The following is a 12,067-nucleotide window of genomic DNA, read 5'->3' as shown; positions in this document are numbered from 1 at the left end:
TGGTGGGTGTTGGCAGCTCTGGAGCGTCCATGAGGAGATCTCTTGTGGTCGATGACTCATATTGCATGGCGGTACAACAATGCGAGCTACAGACGAGCAACCGTCTGCCCGGGCCTGCACCATCAGCAGACGTCCGAAAAGAATTTCAGCTTTGTTTGCCTGCAGTGACGCTCGCTCAGCTGACACGGCCTACATACAGATGAAGGCCTAAAAGGGACAAAACACAGGTTAATATTTTTGGCAAGATGCTGAGACTTAAAGAAAAACTGATAGATTTTTAAAACCTACATAAACTGTAAACAATAAACCAAATATATAATAATCCTATTTCAGCCTTTAATTCCAAAAGTGTTTTGTTTCATGAGGAGATCTACCCGAAACAGCTTTAAACAGTTTCGATCAGAGAGACGTTGAAATTGAGATGATTTTATTTCAGCCTCTAGTCAAAAATGACCAAAAATAAGAAAATTCTATATTCTAATGTTAGCTTTCCTTTCATATCAGTTATTAGATCATAAAAAAGAGGAAAGTAGTCCATGCTGGTGTCATGTGCTCAGGTCTTTTACATGGAACTTTGGGATTTTACAAAACAATATCGAAAACTTGCGTGTTGCCACCAAGTTTTTTTTTTCCAACATTTAAATGAAAAAGAAAATCAACTAAATTATGTCTTAGCTGTTTTATATAAACAATGTATTAAAAATGATTTAGCTTTATTTATCCAGGAAGAAGGACACAATAGTGTCCCAGATCTTCAGAAGAAAACTAATTTCTGGGTGAGTGCAGGCGGCAGCTGTGCTGTGTTGATTGGTTGTGGCTGCGTCTGATGAACATGCTGACCCAGTGTATCCCAGACATGTTCAATAGGAGACATACTGGCACTGAATGTGAGTCAGGAAAGCTGCAGCAACAGCTCAGCTGCACAAACCCAGCTTCAGTCGGCTTCAGCTAGTGTCTGTATCAGTCAGTGAGTATGGTGCTACTAATGGCACCGCTGTGCAAACACTGTGTTGTTTTGTTTGTTCTTTGGATGTGTGTGTACTGAGACACCCGACTTGAGATTGCAGTAAATTAAACTAATTTTGTGCGAGTGAGTTGATTTGAGTTTGATAAAACAAATTATCATCTCACCAATGATTTAAAGTAATCACAGAAAAGACATTTGGGGCTCTCCTCAGCTCTTCCCAGGAGGGTGGCACGGTTGTCCTCCTGGTGGTTCTCCTCGGGTCCTCGTATTCTGGGGCCTCTGGATGTCTGGGGCCTGGATCTCCTCCATACCTGCTTCATACCCTGGGGGATGGGGCTATGGCTCCCCACACTCCCTAGCAGATCATTACATGGAGAAACCTTTTGAATACAAGCGTGCCGATCCACACAGGTGTACACACAGGTTTTCACAGACACAAACTATACCTTTCTTGGCTGCTACCTCGGAGCACACTTTGTGCTGTCGATCTTGCGTGCTGCACAATAACATGTAATATTTAGTATCTACTGTTAACTAGTTTATTGTGATGATGTTGTATTTATTATGTTGCTCTGTTTTGTTTGTTTTCTCATCTGTTTTTTCTTATCCCCATACAGGTGATCCAGGTGTTTTGCTTGTGTTTCTTTCTTTTTTTTCTCTCTCTTCCCCCCTTTCTCACCATCTCGTCTCCCCTCTATTTTTCTTTCTCTCCCTCTCTTTCTTTCATTCTTTCTCCCTGTCCTATCCCCCAGTCATGTCTGTCCCGTCTGTAACAACTGGAAAATCAAATCAAATAAATACATAATTATAATAAAGGTCAATCAAATGGACCAATATGGCAAGGCCATGATGATCCAGTTGGTAAAGTAAATCCACTTGGCATCTTTCTGGGCCTTCAGACAACAGTTCTGATGGCTAAAGATCCAAACAGGACAGGCAAAAAAAAAAAAGATACCAACATGAAATTATTCTAATGTCCTGTTTGAAGTTTGTGTGTTACTTCCAATTCTGCCCCCAGGAAACGTACACTGAATAAAAATTAAGAAGGACTTATTTTCATATTTTTCAGTTTTTCAAAGTTTTCAACGTAAGTGTCAAAAATAATTTTATTAAACAAATTTTGAGCTCTTAACCACATCTACAGCTGCGCTTCACTTCCACTGCAGCTCTTTACAAGAACGTTTTTTTCAGCTGAGTGTGAGGATGCAAACGCACAAAAAAAGTCATAGTGGACGTTAGCTGGTCTTTACACTGCTAGATCCTGAACACAAAGTCTTTGTAATGTTGGATAGCACATGTAACAGCATAGTGTGTTACCCGCCAGTGGTTGGATACACACTCTACCCAGGGAGCACCTGTATCTAAACCACACCCAGCATTGTGAAGCCATCTGCATCAGATTATTTCCTGCTTTGTGTGTTGCAACTATACAAAAAACTTATTCTCTCAAAATGATCTGAGATCATGTGTGAAGAAGGCTTATAAACAAGAAAAACTTCCAAAACACAGGCAGTATTGTATTCCCCAATTTAAAAGTATGACATTAATACCTTTATCATCTTATAATGACGCCACTAAATTGTTATTTATGGCAGCTGTAGAACATTTTGTTTCATTGGAGGGGTTACAGAGGCCACTTCCCAGAGGGACCAAGCACAGTTCACTTAAAAGAGGAGCTCCGATAGTCCTCGATGCCTCCACACAGAAGCTGAGTCATTACATTCATACAATTGAGGCTTCTTTGTTATGTGAACTCTTAAAGGCGCCCCTTGGTCCTTACTGCATGAGTGAACCCAGTCTCAAAAGATTTCCACTACAGCACTGTGGGTTGCTTTAGACCAGAGGTGGGTAATTAATTTTCCCAGGGGGCCACATGAGAAACTGGGACTGTTCTGGAGGACCGCACCAATAAACTTACAAAGAGATAAAATTAATACTGAGGATAATTGAGTTTAGCGTACCCACCCACAAAAAATGTCCTGTAAGTTTGCAAAGTTAATTGTCGTGGGTAATAAAAAGCTTTATTATACTGAATAGAAAGAAACAGGAACCATGTGAGTCTTAATCAAGTTAAATGGCTGGAGAGAGGTTAGATAGCAAAATTAAATTTCTGGCGTCACAGAAACCACTTCATTGCCAAACCTGAAGTGTAATCCCGCTAAAGGCCTTTTGGCGAGCAGGCACAGCAGCGAATACTGCTCCACATGATGTCACCGCCTCTGATTTGTTTCAAGGTGACGCTCTGAGGCTCAGCACTAACTGAGAGAGTAACACGTAACAACTCCACCCTAAGAGCCTTTTCTCAGAATCACTTTGAGGTCACATAATTTACTTTAAATCCAGCTGCCAAGTGCATTCACATCACCCATTTATGTATATTTATATAAATGCAGTATGCAAAAAGGGAGCTGCAGGATTTGTTTGACTTAAGTGAGACTTATGTAATGTGCATTAGACCATATTGGGTCGGGATGTGAATAACGCCTTTGTGTAAGTCAGCTGACCAATGAAGGGACTGCTGAAGCTAACGATTAACTGACCCATAACTACTATTTTGATTATTGTTTAACCACAAGAGCTATAAATTTGAGAGAGCTGTGACAGAACTGATCAGATGTTAAAACCATGTTAAGTTTACATATAAATCTAAAAAGCCTCATAAGTTATTGATGCACATTTTAAATCCTATTACAACAAGTTTACCAATCTACCAATCTGCAATGTCTGTCTCCATTTTTACCCCCCTGACTTTAATCTTTACTGGCAGGGCCTCTTCTGTTTTCATGTTTGGGCACATTCTTGTGGCCCTTCTCAGTTCGGCCTGATCTGCATGCTACATCAATGATGGAAAACAAGGAGAGCTGAGGTGCAGCTGAGGCTCCAGCTGGTTCCTCCCCCTGTACAGGAGCTCCCAGCTACTCTTATGAAACAGCGCCGTAATTTGCAGGACTGCGGTTTGGGAATAATTGAGGTTTGACGCAGAGTTTTTTTTTAGTGAACACATAATCCTTTCCACCTGATCCCTCCCCTCTGAAAAGAGGTGAAAGCCTCCAAGACGCTAGGTTGAGAAACATGGAAACCCAGCAGAGTTAAATGGTTTAAGTCGGCACCTGTTTTTCTGTCTAACTCGACTGAAATTTGACAAACATCACATATGAACCCCAGGAGGATGAGGAAGAGTGCATCCGGTCCATTTACGCCCGTGGTTATAATTCAGGAGCTGGATCACACACACTAAGAAGTTTTCCAGTGCACGATATTCTCACTGTGCATGTGAGTCAGGCTCTTAACACCACACAGTGCTCAAGGCAGGATGTTCCCTCGCTGTCCCACTGAGTCAGCTTTTTCTCATCACCCACCCGCCTCCTGTGTGGCACCATAGCTCCACCTCTGCACCACTAATCCATGCCCTCTCCCAACACCTAGCCAGCTTTTTCCCCGGTTCTCTTTCTATCAATGGCACTACCATGGAAAGCTTAAACCCCGGTTATTTAAAGAGGCCAGATCCTCCGCTAATAGCCTTATCACATCACATACACTCCTGACTTCATGACTATGCAGATACTCGTTGCCAGCATGGGTTTGGGAAAATGTGCATCATGAGTTAGTGAAGTGCAGTCAGTATCCTTTTCTAGAAGTCAAGAAGGATGCTTAAATGATTCTTATTTTAATCTAAAAAAGTGTTGAGATTGTATTCAGTCTGGAGCGACATTATTCAGCTTATGCACGCTGCCTTTGGTGCATTTCACAACCTGCAGTGTTGAGAAAGAAAAAAAATGTTACTCATTAGTGTTTCCAGTCCAAGTGGATCAAAATGTTTTGTTCTTAAGACTTCAAAACAAGAACGCATTGCACATGAAAAAGGATTTCCCCAAGGTAAAGCAATAGGATTAGTGATAAGAGCATTTTTATGATAAGCAACACTGCCTGCTCAGAAATGTTTCACAATGGGAGGTGACGATTGTTTTGTTGTCACCGTTTATAGCAATCCTGTACGGCCCCGTGCAACTACAAGCCAATAAAAATACCAGTCACATCAGGTATTAGAATGAGTGCCACGGTTGTTTTCTTCCACGTTTCTGCATTTATGGTTTCTTGTGCTGTCACATGCGGTGAACATGCAGGGCAATGCTGACAGAAGAGTGACTGATATGTCTGAGCGTGTGGAAAAATCCTCAGGTCACAGCAGGGCTTTAGCCACACGCGGTCGACACACTTAATCTGATCCATCCTGAGTTCTCACACTCGGGCCTGGATGATGGAAAAACACACAATCAAACCTGAAAAAAAAACCCCAGTGTTTCCGTTTAAACATAAATAATCAACATTGCACAGCAAACAAGCAGATCCAATTTCCTTTCAGAAGGAGCTCTAAAACAGAAAAAGAACACAATAATATTACCACGGAAAGCTTAAACCCTGGTTATTTATTAAAGAGAAATTATTTATACAACTTTAATAACACTTTAATTTATGGTCATTGCTTATGTGCAGCCTGAGTTTGGCCACAGACTGAATGAACAATGCAGGCTACGGGGTTGGTGAAGGACAAATTGTACCTGCTTCCCAAAATGCCTCACTAAGTAGAAAAGCACAAATGGAAATTTTTTTTCTTTTCTACTTTTATGGTCTTAACAGTAACTGTTAGGGAGCTGCTCTTCTGTCACTCTGTTGATCATCTTTGGGTTTCAGTGGGGGATACACTCGCAGATTACCACATCTCGATTTCAGCCACATGCTTCTTGAGAAATTCTTTTGCACACTTTTGTAAATTGGAGCTGATCAAAATGTTCGTTGCCCCTGATTGAGTAACTTTGGAGTTTTTAAGTGTTTTCCGTTTGTTTTTACTGCTTTTTCAGTGCTTTAGTCCCACATTTTTGACTATTGTTAGATGTCATGTTTGCATTTCTTTATTATTCTACTAAATCATCAGTCTTAGTTCTGGGGCTCTTTAAGCCCGTAACCAACATTAAAATGTAATTGGAATCTCTCTGTGATGTGATTATATGAGACATTTCCAAAAAACTGTCAGTAACTCTACTTTTGAAATATACAATGACCAAATTTGGCACAAAAAAAGCACCAGCAACTTTTTAATTATATAATTAAAAGCAACAAATTGTTATAGTGTCGTGTCTTCAGTGCCTTCAGAATCAATTTTGGAATCAATCTGGTACCAAAGTATTACTTTTTGTGACATCTTGATTAAGTACAGCTGATATAATAATTTTTATATGATTTGTTTTGTCACAAACAACAGCCTCGTGATGTTGTGGTGGTCTCAAACCTGGGAAAATGGAAGGTTTTGTATCAGGAAGACCATCCGACACAAAGTCTATGTGAAATCCGACATGCAGAACAATTCGCTGTTTAAATCTTTGGGAAATGAAAGTAACTGAATCTGTCTTGTTTTTTCATATTAAATAAAATGTAATGAATTAAATGTAATTTAATTTGATAATTTATTTAAGCTATTTTGCTATAGATTCTGAGTCACTTTTGGCTGCTGTAATGAAGGACTTTGGCTACGTTTGTGTAATAAATACACTTCTTCTTCTCTTCTCATTCACTGGCCTTTGCAAATAAAACCAGTGAGGGGTTCAATAGGAGCCTTGTCAGCACTGGTGCCTAATAAATCTCAGTATTTTCCTTATCTGGAGCCAGATCTGAAAAGGAAACTATTCCTAGTCTTGAGTCAAACTCACAGACTGGAGGTAAAAGGTGGACATAGCCACAGTAATCTTCCAGAGGCAAATGGATGCTCATATGGTACTAACTCATAACCTTCAGCTTCTACTTTATTGTCTGTTTTGCTGTAAATGGGACCATAAATTTAAAAATGAATATCATGCTCTGTTAAAGAAAACTTTAAACTGGGAACTTACACTGAAAAGTATTAGAGAAATGCATTGTTTCAATAATAAATCATGTGAACTGCAGAGCACTGTAGGACTTTTTCATCTGTCAGAGGATCTGCCCCCTGTTCGCCATATGAAGGAGTGCAGGTCAAAGACACTGGATTCACTATGTCTGTTGTTCTTTTCACTGTGTTTCACTGTGCTGTTTGTGATGATCTGGCCAGAGGAAGTGACTGCTGGTTGTACTTGAAGCCTCCCTGACCCACGTGGCAGCAGCTTGGCACACATCGCAGATCCACAGCAGAGACTCATGAGCGGACCTGAAGACTGATTTGATTGCTGCAGTGACTAGCACTCCATCAGACAGGCAGTAATTGTGAAGTAGATGTGAGGAGGCAGACAGAGGCGGGGGGCAAAGCACAAGCAGCTTGACAGCAGGCCAGGTTAGAGGGAGGAAGTCCGGAACATGCTGATCTTCTGCTGCCGCTCATAATTGGTCGTCTGTTTCTCTGCTTACCTGTGGGTGTTTTCAAAAAGAAGCCACAGTGTCACTGCGCCTCCTGCCAGGAGTCCACGTATTTGGGCTTTAATGGTGCACATGTGGGAACCTTTTTTTTATCTGCACAGCAGTTCTACTGGGAAAATCAATTAACAAAGGCTAATGGAAACACGTTTTTGGGTTTTTTCCCCCTCTGATGGCTTTAATCCACTTAGATTTTTGGGAGGGTGGATGTTTTTAAGCAGTGCTCCACATGTCTGTGTGCTTCAGTGACTTTATCAGATTATAGTACTTGGTTTTCCCCTCTCTGCCTAAAGAAAAACAAATCCAGAGTACTTCACAGAAGCTTATGTGTCCACTTTTTACTGTAAATGAGGTGCAAGATACTGCTCGCTTTGCGTGAATGAAAGAGGTAAAAACCACAACAAAGTCACTGAAACATTGTGTTTCTGCCTCATTCAGCAGAACAATAAAAAAGGAGGCGTTGGCTACTGTTAACTTAGATAAAAATACCACTAAGTGAAAAGAACCTAGTTTCAGACAAAGTTTTCCTAGAGACAATATTACCAAAACTGCAAGCAGCCGTAAGGGTTGATTATACTCTGTTGCGAACATCAAGGACTACAGACATAGTCAGAGAAAAGAGGTAGCCCGTCACACTCATCGTATGACCCCAATGGACTAGCAGGCGTGGAATGTATAATCCCTGCCTTATGCATGATTTAGACTCTTACGGGAAATCAATGTCGTAACTTACAACAAAACCAGAAGCTCCTCTTAACCCCACACGCAACCTTTCACGCCAATCACTCGCTTAGGTCTTGTCGACCTAATGTGTATTTACATTTCTCAGGTTACGTTGGTGTAGGGTTAAAAGGGTTTTCTGTTAGACTGTAAGTTACGACATCGATATTCAGCTGAAGTATATTTCAGGCATCATGTGCTGGCTAAATTTGTCCCTTAATTTTGCAGCTTGCACAGACCTAACCACTGAAACAGGTCCATGCCTTTGACATTTGTTTCTATCTTTAGCACGACTTCAGAGTACATGCAGAGGGAGCAAGAAGGCAATTAGTCTGCAAGGGGTCTTTTATTTTGAAAACTGACCACTGTGCCACACAGACCCCATATTCACCAACTGATAATGAGAAATTTACGTTACAATGTTAACTTGTCCAGCACCTGAAATTTCACCCAGGCACAATGGAGTCCCTAGCAAACCCTAGTGGATGTGGAAAGTATAATCACAAGTTTAAGTGTTGGATAAATAAATGTGTAATGCTATAGGATTACGTGAAAATGGCCTCACTCACACAGGCCAAGAGACTAAATCCACAACCATGTGGGAAAATTGTTCTCCCCAACCAGTTGGCAAGTGGTTGCTGGTGTTTGTGGCCTGTGTGACTGTGTTAAAGCCACAGTCACACAGGCCACAAACACCAGCAACGATGGTCAGTGACCCAGCACTTGTATCACTGGTCATGGCAGAAAAATTTGTATTTCTGTGGGCTTTTAGTCTGATGTTAAAAAACTAGCGCAGTGCTAAACAGGAGTAACACTTGAAATTTAAGCCTAAATCATGGCGGCATTGCCATGGCATAGAAACAGTCAAGCTTTATTAATGTGTTTTATGGTGGTTGTTAATCTGTGTTTTAGACTTTTTTTGCTGTGTAGATAGTTTATGGCAAGACTCTAAAAAGTAGGAATAAAGTAGCTTTAACAGTAGTTTAATTTGAGTTTTTATTCAATAGAATAGAATAGAATAGAATAGAATAGAATAGAATAAACCTTTATTATCCCACGGATGAGAAATTTCGTTGTTACAGAGCTCTTACAGCAATGGAAAATAAAATATAAAAGGAAGACATAACCCCTAATAGTTAAAACTTGAATTCTTCCTAAGAAGCTATACGAAACTAACTGCTCAACACTGATGTACAATACTTTGACAGTACAGTAAAGCATCTTTCTACTGTAGTTCATAAAAACACGTTCATTCAGCTTTCCTCGACATGATCTTTAATCTGATTATTCACCAGTTTTGTCTCTGTGAACAACTAATACTGAAATGCTGAAGGCTGAGGTTACTGTGTGGCACGTCTTTTATGTAAATTTGCTCTTGAGGGATATCATCTTATCTCGGCCTTCATTGTCACAGTTCCTTTCACTGCAGAATTTAAAGTTTAACAGTTAAACGATGAATCACTTCAGTCCTCCGGTAAAAACCCAACATCACCCTCATCTCCCTTGTCAGCTTACGTGGAGGTTATTCTTGACTTTTAACTAAAGGGCAAAAGCTCTCTGAGACCAAGGCCAACTAAGGCAGTCGCAGCCATGGCAACACGTACTCAGGACCTGACCTTTTGCAGCCTCCATCCCACTGATACCTGTTTTCATACAGAGCCCACCACCTACACACAAGAGCCTCACTTTACACTGAAAACAGAGCAAGGTTTAGCTAAATTAAGGCAAACTGTTGCGTCATTCATGCAGAGAACACTTGAAATAAACTTCACTATACCCACCTGAATCATCTGAGTCATGCCTAACTAATTTACAGTTATGCAATGTGTTCTTTATGAAACAATTTAACCCAGTAAAATCATGATGCGGTACTAACTAGGGGTTACTGTATTTGAGCTCAAACCACCATCATAAGGTTAAATCTCTGGTTTTACGTAAAACTGGTTGAGGTGGGGGAGGGGGGGGGGGCTGTTGGCGACAAGAATCTGAGAACTTTACCAGGAACAAAAACAAAACCATTTAAAAATGAAAAGGTTTAACGTTTTTAATCATGAACAGACCTCATGTCCCTTTAAACATACATCAGGAGATGTGGCTGACACGTAACGACGTGTCAAACAAAAAGCAGTCTGTTTGCAGCCATAAACTGTGGTTTGGTTGGAGCTCATAAAAACAAATATGTCTTTGGTAACACAGACAGAAACACTAGCTGGCCACTTCTTTAGGTACATCACTTGGTACTGAGGGGCCCAAAGTGTGCAAGAAAATATCCTTCAGACCATTAGACCAGCAGCAGCCTGAACTGTGCATACAAGACAGGATGGATCCATGCTTTCATGTTGCCTATGCCAAATTCTGACCTTACCATCTGAATATAGCAGCAGACAGCGAGCATCGTCAGACCAGGCAACACTTTTCCAGCCTTATGATGTACAGTTTTGGTGAGCTTGTGTTCTTAGCTGACCAGGGTGGCACCTGGTATGGTCTTCTGCTGTTGTAGCCCTTTCATACTGCTGCACTAACTGAAGGGTGTTCGTCCCAAACTGCAAGGGAGTATGTCTGTATAGGTTCCCACTCAGCCAGGTCACGATGGTCTTAAGTTCTAAAAGTAACTTTTTGTTCTTAGGTCAGGAAGAAAAATTCTTGCATCCAGCTGGGCTGCTTCCTGCACCTGCTACATCTAATTAGTACAGAGTTTATTTGATATTATATCGTACAGTATATTTACAGTAATGCACTGTGAAGTAAGAGACTGTTTTTCTGCTGCCCTTACCCTTCCAAAATAATTTCCATGATGCCCCTGCTTTCGGTACACCCTGTTGAAATTTTCCACCATGATATAATCAGCTGGCTGCTGTTGATCAATGCTGCCATCCCAGGCCAGCAGGTTCAGAGACACTGTGATCTGTTGGCAGTTTTCCATGTCAGTGGGCTCAGTGATTAGGGCTCTCTCATTGAGACTGGGCAGCAGACATCTGTCTCTTAAGTGTAGTATCTGCAGCCCAGATACCATAGGATACCCTGCTAGTCCCAAATGAACTGGAAAAAGAAAGAAAGAAAGAAAGAAAAACTCTGATTACTTCACTTGTGGCACTTTTCATCTTTTAGCAAGAAGCTTTATGTTGTCCACATTTTCCCAGGAGACTCTAAGTGAACTCTCTCCTTATGATGCCTGCATACACTGCTGTGTTTGATTGTGAGGTTTAGGCTTAATCTGCTGTTTGACTCATTGTAATTTGGCTCAGGTCATTAGTGGGCACAAGATAATTGCCCCAAATGTGCATGATTAGTCCTTCATTTTCAAGTTTTGTGACCCGGGAAAATAATTTGAAGATCACTGGACTAATCGCTGGTGATTAGTCACTTTGGATCAGACTTAAATATCTCGGCAAACTTTAAAGTACATGTAGTGGTCCAGCCTTTGCTTAAGTTGCTTAAGTTTCCACATTAACCCTAAGGTGCTCTCCGATGCATCCACTGAAACATGAATGTATGATAGAAAGAATAGAAAAGTGCTTGTGTGAATGAGTGAATGAGGCAAGTTTTGTAAAGTGCTTTGAGCGCTCGTGTAGAGAATAAAAGTGCTATAAAAGGACTAATCTGTTTACCATTGACCATGTTGTGTTTACAGCCAAATAGGAAATGTTAGCATGATAGCAAGCTAAGCTAACATAGCTTACTGCAAACAAACCAAACATTGTGTTAGTGTTAGCAATGTTAGCACGGGCACATTAGTGTTCTTAAGTTAGCCTTAAACACAGATTTAGATTTTAGATTTGCTGAAGTACAGTTTTACTGTCAACTGTTAGCTTATTGAACCAAAAGTTCAAAACATCCCCTGCCATGAACAATATGCTCACATTAGAATAATAAAACGTACAAGCTTGACGTGTTTACGTAAAAAAAAGAGTGAAAGATAGAAAATCATCTAATTTAAAAACCTTAAATTTTTTTCTGTTATGAAAGATTAAAACCTTTGTATTGTTGAGGATTAGTGCC

The sequence above is a fragment of the Maylandia zebra genome, linkage group LG22 (genome assembly GCF_041146795.1).
Source record: "Maylandia zebra isolate NMK-2024a linkage group LG22, Mzebra_GT3a, whole genome shotgun sequence".
Classification (NCBI taxonomy): domain Eukaryota; kingdom Metazoa; phylum Chordata; class Actinopteri; order Cichliformes; family Cichlidae; genus Maylandia; species Maylandia zebra.
The sequence above is the reverse complement of the archived record's forward strand: the minus strand, read 5'-3'. Positions refer to the sequence as shown.